The sequence below is a fragment of the Miniopterus schreibersii genome (assembly GCF_964146895.1).
Source record: "Miniopterus schreibersii genome assembly, chromosome: 1".
Classification (NCBI taxonomy): Eukaryota; Metazoa; Chordata; class Mammalia; order Chiroptera; family Miniopteridae; genus Miniopterus; species Miniopterus schreibersii.
In genome coordinates, this window is record NC_138101.1 from 33,704,830 (window position 1) to 33,715,943 (window position 11,114).

The window sequence follows — 11,114 nt, forward strand, 5'->3', positions numbered from 1 at the left end:
GAATAAAGCTGCCATAAACATCTTGTCTACATTCTTTGGAGGACATGTGCTATCATTCGCATAGACAAATAGCCACCAGTGAAATTGTTGAGTCAAAAGGTAGGAGATGTTTGACTTCATAAGAAATCACCACACACTCTTCTAAAGCAGTTGTACAATAGCCCCCAGAAAGATGTGAGCATTCCTCACAAACACTTGTTCTTGTCAGTCCTTAAATTTTAACAATCTAGAAAAATGTGAAGTGTTATCTTTCTGTGGTCTGTTTGATAATTCCCCAATACGAAATCATTTTGTGCATCTTTTCATGGCTTATTTGCCATTTTTATACTTTCTTTTGTAATGATCTGCTCACGCCATTTCCCATTCTTTAACTTATGTGGTTTTCTCTTTATTAATGGCTTGTAGAAGTTCTTTATAAGTGCTCATAAAAGTCCTTTGTCAGATACATAGGTGGTTTTCTTTTGTTTTGTTTTTATGGTAAAGGTGTCTTTTGATTATGAAAGTTTTTAATTTTAATTAAGTGCCCTTATTTTTTATTTAATTTTCCTAAGAAATGTTTGCTTAATCTCAGGCCTAAAACTTTTTTTAACTTTTAGCTTAAAATGATTAGGTCTGTGATCTGCCTTTAATTAAATTTTGAGAATGGTATTCAAGAGTCACCATGCTTTTGTTTCCTTCCTTTCCCTCCCTTCCTTCCTTCCTTCCTTCCTTCCTTCCTTCCTTCCTTCCTTCCTTCCTTCCTTCCTTCCTTCCTTCCTTCCTTCCTTTTTTCCAGTTATCCAGTTGTTTCAGAAACATTTGTTTTAAAAGCTTTCCTTTCCCCTTTGGATTGTATTGGTACATTTGTTTAAAATAACTCAATCCTGTATAGTGGATCTATTTCTGTACTTCTATGTTCCATTGATCTGTTTGTCTGTGCTAATGCCAATATCACGTATTGCACTGTCCTAATTATTGCAGCTTTAAAGTAAACCTAAGAATTAGGTAATATAAGTCCTCTTGCTTGTTTTTTCACAATTTTTGTTTGTTGGTTGGTTTTTCTGGGGCTTTTGCATTCTCCTATATACACATTAGCATTGGCTATCCTTCTCTAAAGAAAAACTCATTTTCTAGGAGTATGTAAGGTTTTCACTGAAACTATAGCTAAATTTGAAGTAAATTTATACTTTATATATTCAGTCTTCCTATAGAAAATATAGTATATCTCTTCATTTAGTTATTCTTTCATTTTTCTCAGGAATGTCCTATAATATTATACAGGACTATGCAATGCAGCAATGTACTATTGCTGTATTTAGAAATGCAATTATTTTTTATAAATTGATTTTATATCATGGGAAGATGCTGTATCTAATCTTTATGCTCTTCATTTCTTTTTCTGAATTATTGGACTAGTAGGACTTTCAGAATAATGTTGAATACAATAATAAAAGCCGATATCCTTGCCTTTTTCCTGATCTTAGGGAAATGAATTTAAAACTTCATTAAGAATTATGCAAACTGTAAGTTATTATAGATGGGTTTTATCATATTGAGGACATTTCCTTCTATTTCTAAATTACTGAGAGTTTTTCTTATCAAAAGATATTGAATTTGTCCGGCCAGCGTGGCTCACTAGTGTACGTGAAATACATCCAGGAACAAGAGGTCACGAGTTTGATGCCCAGTCGGGGCACACGCCCAGGTCGCAGGCTCGATCCCCGGTACCGGGTGCGCAGGAGGCGTCCGATCGAAGATGTTTCTCTCTATTCGATGTTTATCTCTCTATCCCACTTCCTTCCTCTCTCTAAAAATCAACAAAAACATATATTTTTTAAAAAGATAGAAAATTTTATCAAATCTGTTCTGTTTTGGTATAGTTTCAGGGTTTTTTGTTTTGCATCTACTACAATGTCTTTATTTTGCCTTCACTTGTAGAAGAAAAGAGTGCAGTTTACATCACTGAATTTTTTATTTTAGCACCGTAAAGATGTCATTCGATTGGCTCCCATTCTCTTTCGTATGGCAAGTCAAACATGATTCTGCTCATGGTTCCATGGTACTATGTCCTGTATCCCTCTGGCTGGTTTCAAGTGTTTCTCTATATGTTGGTCCTCAGCTGTCTGGATATGACATTTCTATACGTGCCTTTCTTTGTATTTATCCTACCAGAGTTTGGCTGAACTTCTTCAATCTGTATGTTGTTATTCCTCAAACTAGTAAAATGTTTGGCCATTTAAAAATAAATTTCTGCCTCATTTCTCTTTCCTCTCTTTCTGAAATTCTGACTACATATACATTTGACCACCAGTGATAGTCCCACTGGCTCACAGGCACAGTTCACTATTTTTAATATATTTTTTCTGTGTTTGAATTTATATAACAAGACAATTTATGTATATATTTGTTTATACATTTTACTATATACATGTATATCTAATTTATATGTCAACATTACATATAATATATATAAAATTAATTATATACTACAATATAATTGTATTATCCAGTGTCTCCTCTGTAAATATAATTGAAAATAATATGAGATCACTTAACAAGAGGTAATACAAAACTTTGATTGCATACCTTATGATAAGTGGACCTTCTCCTCGATTACTGATACTTCTTTTTTAACCTGCGAAAATGGGTTTAAATACTTTCTCCAAAGCCCATTACGTACCTGTGTTTACCTGAGGTTCCCTTTCCCCAGACAATTCATTTTTCCTTCCCTCTTCAGTGTCACTGCTGCTGTTTCTTGCATCTCGCCTGCAGCGGCATTTGTTTCTCATTGTCACAGGTGGAAAGGGGAAGCCTGGAGAACTGGGAAGTGCTGAATTTTGTTTTACCCCCCAGGTACACGAAGCAACTGATTCCTTTTTGCTGCTGAGAGTCGCTGAAGTGGAAGGCCCGCTGCTGTTTGCTCTTCTTAAGCATATGGACTGTCAGCGTGTCTGGGAATGCCCCTGCTACGCTGGGAATTCTGCAGCTCCTACTCCAAAGGGGCTCATTTTCCTAATGACAAAGTGGTTCCCTCTAGAATCTCACTGAAAGACCTTCGCTGCTGGCTACTGCTCTCCTCGGGAAAGGGAGCTTTCCTTTTAGAGGGATGCTGACTGATGTAGATAAATAAGCCGGTTTCACATTGAAGGACTCCATAGGGCTTGCAAACTTTTCTTTATCCAGGGTAATGGAAATTGTCCAGTTAACTAATATTCTGATTGATGAACATATAAAGTCATTCCATTCAATTCAACTGGCATTTATGAATTATCTAGTACATGTTTTGAATCGTGTTAAAGCAGAAGTATTCATAATTTTAAAATAGTTAAGGCCCTGGAGCCAAACTTCCTGTATCTGAAATTTAACACTTCTCTTTAATACATGTGTAATATAGGTGGCTTCCTAAGTCCCAAATTAATCATCTATAAATAGAAATGATGATGTTACCTAATTCATAGGAGTAATATATATTTTACCTAGGGTTATTATAATTATTATCATTTAAAATATTTTTTAATATTGGAGAATTGTATGACATTTTCCTGCCCTCATAAAGCTTGAATGAAGCAAGAAATCCCAATAAAAATATAGTATTTATTTATTTATTTATTTATTTATTTATTATATTTATTAAAATTGCCAGGTCCCATAAAATACATTTTATAAATTATAGCACCATTAATATGTGTAATAAAAATATAGAGAGGCACAAATTAAGCACATGAATAAAAGCAGGACATACAAAAATAATTAAAATGTTTGAACATTTTTTATATCCCCAAAATTCTGGATTTCCAAAAATACATATATGCAATTTTTAAAAAAATAAATGGCCTATTATCCATGAACTCATGAGCCCTAAATATCATCATTTTTTGCAAAGTAATTAAAGAAGAAAATGACAAAATCAGAAAGTCTTGGTTCCCGCTTCTTTAATGAAGTGGTGTCACTACCTGGTAGCAAAACACAATTCCCTGTGTATACGGTAAATGTAAAAGTACACCAGATTACATGAGCTAACTGCTTGCAAAATGCCTTTGCTGAACAATCATTGTTTATGCTCTAGTGCTCTAGGCAATGTGTTTTGCTTTATTTTGTTTTATTTTTATGAACCATACCAGGAATCTCTTCAATCTGAACCAATTACACTAAAACTGTCTGTTCTACACTGCCCTAAATTTTGGAGAATAAATAGTTCTCTAATTGTGGACAATTAGTAAACTAAAGTGAAATTAGAAGAAGATATGATTCATTTTTCCCACTAGTGAAATCGCCCCTCTCTTGACTGATTAGTGGCTGCTGGTGGTGTTCGGTGACCTTGGAAATGATATAACTTGCATGGAATGATGCCCATTCAGAAACAGTTCTGTCACCTGACGTACTCCTGCAGTATAACTTCCTTCTTTCGGAAACTGCCCGCTTTCTTTCATGCAGTTTAGGTGGGACAGTCAAACTCCCTTGGACAAGTGCTGGCATATGATCTAAATTAAACCAGGCCAATCCGAATTTCTCTCCTGGGTGTCTAGGTCTTGAGCAAGATGACATAAGTTAAAAACACAGTTGAAGTTGCCACATTTTTCTGCCACTGAGATCTGTGAGGTTGACTCCATTCTTTACCATGTCTTCTCACAGGACTTTCAGGAACTAACAATTGCTGGGCAACAAATAAAAGAAGGATCATCCCAATCGCAATGGATTCAGATGAAAACCAGCAATAAAATCACATATAATGACAAGGCAAGAGGTTGGAAAGGAAGCAAGCTGGGTCTATGAGGAACTAACTGTACATAAATGGCACACATATTTTCGTTGTATTAAGGTCACTAGCATCTTACCGTAACAAGCTGAAAGGAACTTCAGGAGACTTTTCTGATACTTGAAGCTGTCCTTCTACCCACAGCTTTGTTGTTTAAATTTTTCTGTCAACTTTGTGAGCTTCTCTGCATATTTTCAACAAGCTAATCTTTTACTTAAATTTGATGAGTCAATTTCAATTTTTAGCAACCAAAGAGCCCCAACTGATGCATGACTGTTCAAAGAATGCTTGAAAGTGTGGACAGAAAGTAAAAGGAAGCATTCAGGCCTTTTTAATAAAAATGGCCAATAAAATGCAAACATGACAGCAAAAAATGAATAAACTCTTTTTATGGCTAAAATATGACATTTTATTGTATAGATATATGACTTTCTGTTTATAAATTAGTTGATAAACATTTGGTTTGTTTCTACTTTTTGAGTGTTATGCATAATGCTGCTAGGAATATTCATATTTTTGTGTGGACCTGTTTTCAGTGCTCTTGAGCACATATCTAGGAGTGAAATGGACATGGCATATGGTAACTCTATGTGTAATATTTTGAGGAGCAACCAAACTGTCTTTCAATGTGGCTCTCAGATTAAATTTGAGTGAACACATCCATCTCTGACATGATGCATGCAAATGCTAGCATGTCAACTCTCCATGATATATCTGACCCTAAAGGACTCCCAGATGACAGCTGTAGGGTTGCTAGAGTAGCTTGGTGTTTTGTTTTGGTTTTTTTCCTGCACCTGTCAGGAGAGGCCTTACTAATGAGAGACTGTTCATCTCTGTGATTAATTGAGTTCTCAAAAACAATTTTCTCTTCCTGTTATCAGTAGTTCTGAATGTTAGCTATCTTCCCCCCCCCCACACACAAAATCAAAAAGTATCTAAATATGTATGATTGCAAGTAAAAAAAGTAGAGGACAGAAATTAGGCATTGGAAGTTTATAAATTTTCATTTGTTTGTGGATTATTAATATAAATGCATGGACATAGGAATTAATGCAAGTCAAAACATTTCTTTGAAAAAGGTACAGCAGTTCAATTTTATGATAATTATAAATAAACCTGTTAATTTTTCTGGACAATGCCAGCATTTCGATATCTTTTTTAAAAAAACAAGTACATTTCATATTGGTAGTAACTAAAAGTGTTTATAGCATTTTTATCATATAGTGGATTCCATCCATTCACTATACTGTTTTAACTGAGTTATCCTGCATGCAAGTGGATGTTTTTAATGTCTGTCATCTGTGCTATTCTTGTAAGTTCACTCTTAAAATATATTTAGTTATAAAAAAAGAAATCAGAAATAATTATACCTTGTGATATTTTAATATTATGCATTTCATTTAAGTAAGCAGAAAATGAGATTATAAATTATAATTATATAGTCCATCTACATGTTTAAGATGGACAATTTACTGAATGGCATTTAATATTCTCCCTAACTTTAAGAGGCAGCAAACTTTTCCAACTTCTAGTATAACTTCAAGTATAAGGAGGTAACTTCTCTAAATATTTTTTGCTAGATATTTTTGCATGTGTGTCATTTTTAAATAAAACTGTAAACTTTTTGGTTGTGGAGGACGCAAAGCTAAGAAGAACTATAATAAAGGGAGCACAGAGCTGGGTAGACGGCTCCAGAATCTGAATCCAGAGCCTGTTTCTTGCCACCTCAAGAAATGTGGTCACACACTCAACCTCTCTGATCCTCAAGTTGCTCAGTGACATAAGGTATGTAATAATACCTCCCTCAAAGGACAGTTGGAAAATTAAATAATATACTATGTAAAAATAATCATCTTGCATGACATTTAAAAAATTGGTGTTCTTTCCTTTTTTCTTTTTGTAAATCCCAGGCCTTAGGGCAGTTCCTTGCATAGTAAACACTCTATGCAGGAGATGTAGTATTTCTTCATAAACTTTGATCTCACAGAGTATCAGCACTAAGTCTTAAGTAATTATTTTCTAAGATATCTTCAAAGATATGGTAAATTGCTGCTATATTTAATGTATCTTTCTGAAACTTAATGATTAGTCAGTGATTGATTCATTGTCAAACATATACTATTTTTTGAGGAACGAAAAATATTAATTTCCTCATCAAAATGTACAATACAATTTTGGTAGTCATTTTTTATTCTTCTCTAGAGAAAATGGCAGAATTAGACTTCCCTGCCCCCTGGAAGTTAAATGCGGCCAAGCAAAGTAAGCAGCGGCGGTGTGAGTCACCTCCAGGTAAAGTATGTAGGGGCAACGCAAGCAGTCGCCCCTATGCTCTTTCCCTCTGTCCTGACACCAGCAGCGTTTTGGAGAGCGGTGGCTCTCAAGCCTGCCTGTGCCACCTCAGGGGACACTGGCAATGCCTAAAGACATTTTTTTGGTGGCATGACTGGAGGGTGGATGGGGGCTACCTGCATCTAGTGAGTAGAAGGCAGTCTGCACTGATTCAACCCTGACCCCTCCCACCCTAGGGCAACGAAAAATTATCCAACCCAATATCAACAGTGTCACTGCTGAGAAACCCTGGCCTGGAGTAAGGAAGACATGCATAGTAGTTCCTAGCCATCCATAAACAGACAGGGATCATAAGCAAGAAATAAACCTTGGCTGCTCTGGACCATTCAGAGTTTCTGATTGTGTGTCATCACAGCACAGCCTAGCTTTTCCCAACTGACACGTTTATGTTGTACTTTGAGGAAAATTAGAGCACAATTTGCTTCCCTTAGTAATGTTTGGGGTTTAATACACACTGAATACATGACGGCTGGGATTAAAGTTGAGGTTGAAATATGTTTAAAATTGAAAATAAATTGATCAATTCAGATTTCAAGACAGTTTAGATTGTCTTTAGAGGGAAATTATTGTTCATGAGAAGAATCTGTTTTTAATTCCTGATGTCCTTACTCTAAGACACATTCAAATGCTTAGGGGAAAAAAGATTGTAAAATTTGCTTTTGAAAATTAAACTGTAGGTTACAAGTTCACTGAAAAACAAGAACTATACATCACTTGTAGTTAAATACTTTAATAATTTCTACTATTTTGTCAGGAGATACTTTAATACACATATTAAAGTGATCACCAGAAGGCTCTTTAGATTTGTATTTTTATGGAAGAAAAAGATTATAAAAAATAAGACAAAAGTTACAATGATATGAGTTTTTTCTATAAAGTATAATTCTATTGATAAAAAATATTAGTTGTCATATCAGTCAGAGATAAAACACTTATACAATTTTAACTTGTTTTTAAAGTTATATATTTTCTCAAAACATTCAATTTACTTTTTTGTTTATTACCTTAAATAGTTAATATTTTCACATCATTTTAAAGAATTAAAAAATATGAAAAGATAAAGAGGAAAATGTTATTCTCCCAGTCAAAGTCGCCACCGATAAGCACATGGGTTGTGCAGGGTGTGACATTGCCCACGAAGGGCACCACCTGGGGCTGGACATGCTGGCATACTGTATCCGATTGCATCACACTATCTTTGTCCACAGTAACCCTGTTATTAGTTCCATAGGGTTATGCAAATATTCACTCCCTTATGCATTCATCTGCATATGTAACATATTCATATGCATATGCAATATGTATATGTAAATATAGATACATGCATCCATACATACACAGAAAATAATGTGAATTAAAATATCGCCCATGAGGGAGTGGGGGGGCTGGTGCAGGGTAGAGGGGATCAATGGGGGTAAAAAAGAGGGACATCTGTAATACTTCCAACAATAAAGAAATTTTTTTTAAAAAAGAAATCCTCCTGCCCAGCCGGGCGTGGCTCAGCGGTTGAGCGTCGACCTGGGATCCAGGCGATCGGGGTTCGATTCCCGGTCAGGGCACATGCCCGGGTTTCGGGCTTGATCAATGACTCTCTCATCATTGATGTTTCTATCTCTCTCTTTCCCTCTCCTTTCCTCTCTCTGAAATCAATAAAGATATATTTTTAAAAAATAAATTAAAAAAAAAGGAATCCTCCCTATTTTATTGTTGTTCTTACAATGAGCATATCTGTAGTTTAGAAGACAATCTCCATATTCATCTATAAGAAAAGGTTCTCAAAAAGAATATCTGACTGTTCTATGTGCCTTAGGTAAGTAAACTTCAATAACAGTCAAAGCCATTATTTAGCCAAAATGTGAAGTACACATAGTTTATGCTCTGTAATGTCCAGCTTCTCATTGCAGGACCTGCTGTCCCTCTCTTTATATGCACTTCCTTAGATAATCCCCGGTCTCCTGCTCTGCAAAGGCTCTCATTTTCAAGTCTGCTGCCTCTTAATTGAGTTTTGCCCCCATAACTTTCCCTGTTGACATTGTTGACCACACATACTTCATTTTTCCTCTATGTTATACATCTAATGATGTAATACCTAATATGTATCAATGATTGAAGAGTGCTTTGAGTGTTACCCTTCAGAGAAAAACATACTGTAATTTTTTAAATTCTCAATATAGTATGTGGGGTTAGGTTTTAAAATGTTTAAAATAGCCCTAGCCAGTGTTGCTCAGTGGTTAGAGTACAGGCCTGCTGACTGAAGGGTCCCAGGTTTGATTCCGGCCAGGGGCCCATACCTCAGTTGCAGGCTCGAGCCCAGCCCTGTTGGGACGGGTGTAGGAGGCAAACAATCAATGTGCCTTTCATGTCAATGTTTCACTCTCTCCTTCCCTTCCACTATCTCTGAAAAGCAATGGAAAAAATGTCCTCAAGTAAGAATCAAAATATATATATAAAAAAATAAATAACTTTCTCTATGTAATATATTTCCTACAAGAAATTATAATGTCAGAAAAATATTTTTCATTCTAGGAAGATTGAAAATATATACTATAGCAAAGTGTGATTTAAAAAAATATTTTACTTTCCACCTTAATAATGATTTTTTTGTCTGTTCAGCAGGACATACACACTTTATCCCCAAAATGATATATCTTACACATAGAAAATGTAACCTAAATGAGGCCAATGAGATTATATCTCCAGGTAAGTTGAATTTTGAGTTGCAGCTGAGACATTTGATGACAGTCTCCGATAATAAAGTTCTTGAACTTATCCATGTTTAATGGTTCAGCTTGCCCTTCAAATTCCTAAATTAACCTATGATCCTTCCAATGAGCCCCTTTTTGGCTCAGGGGATTCAGTGTTTCAGTTCCTAAAACAACAAATAATTTTCACTAGATTTTTATATCATCAAAGCATACCTTTGATATTAGAGCAAGTAATCATGAAAAAAGGAAAACAACAGGAGATCTGGGAAAGTTTGCAACATGAAAAACCGCTTCAGCAAATGGTTAAAATATCATCCGTTGAACATTGATGCTTAGGTTCTGTGCCTGCAGAGGCTAGAAATTTAGGAGACCTGGTAGGAAATTGAGTATCAGAGCAGGTTGGCTCTTCTAAATCCTCAGTAAGGTGCTGCAAAAGCACCGTTCTTTGGTCTAAGGTGGTAGCTCCCAAAGTGCGGCCTGGATCTGGTAGTACCAGGATCACCTGGAAATTTGTTGGAAAGCGCATTCTCCCGCCCCACCCCAGACCTACTGAGTCAGAAATTCTGGGGGTGGGGCCAAGCGGTCGGTGTTTAATAAGCCCTCCTGGTGACACTGACACATGCTAAAGTTTGAGAGCCACCGATCTAAGGCAATAGATCTCAACGCTCATTGCTCATTAGAATTACCAGGGGAACTATAAAAAGTAGGGTTGCCATGGCTCCATCCTCAGAGGTTTTCAGTTAATTGTTATGTGGTAGGGGCAAGTATTTTTAAAAGCTCCTTGGGTGATTCGAACGTACAAACCTGATAGAGAACCAAAAGTGAGGAGGCCCAACTGAAAGCCGAAGTGGAAACAGGATGGAAATTGACTACAAAAGACTTTTTTACTGTCCGCGGTCCACAGCACAAAACTGCTGAAGGTCAATCATGACTTTAGATGATTATAGCAGTTCGATTCTCCATTCTGTTTCAAATTTCAAATTTCATGTAAGCAGGAAGAAGGAAGAAGGAATTCAAATAGACATGAGGACTGGGCCCTTGATGGTGACAGGAAAGAGAAGGTGTCTGAAGCTCCTGGTCCAGACAAAGCCTCCCTGAGATTTACCCTGGGATATTGTTCCCTTGGACCCCCTCCTCACAACTTAGCATCGCTTGCTGCTCTCTGCTCTGAGGAAGAAGCCCAGGCAAAGTGTCACAAACGTGTCACGTGTGCAGACTCAGGAGACACATTCCTCTGCCTTTTATTAGACATGGAACTGGGAAAAGTAACTGAACTCTTTTATGGCTCACTTTCTATTCTAAAATGGGGATAATACTATTTTACC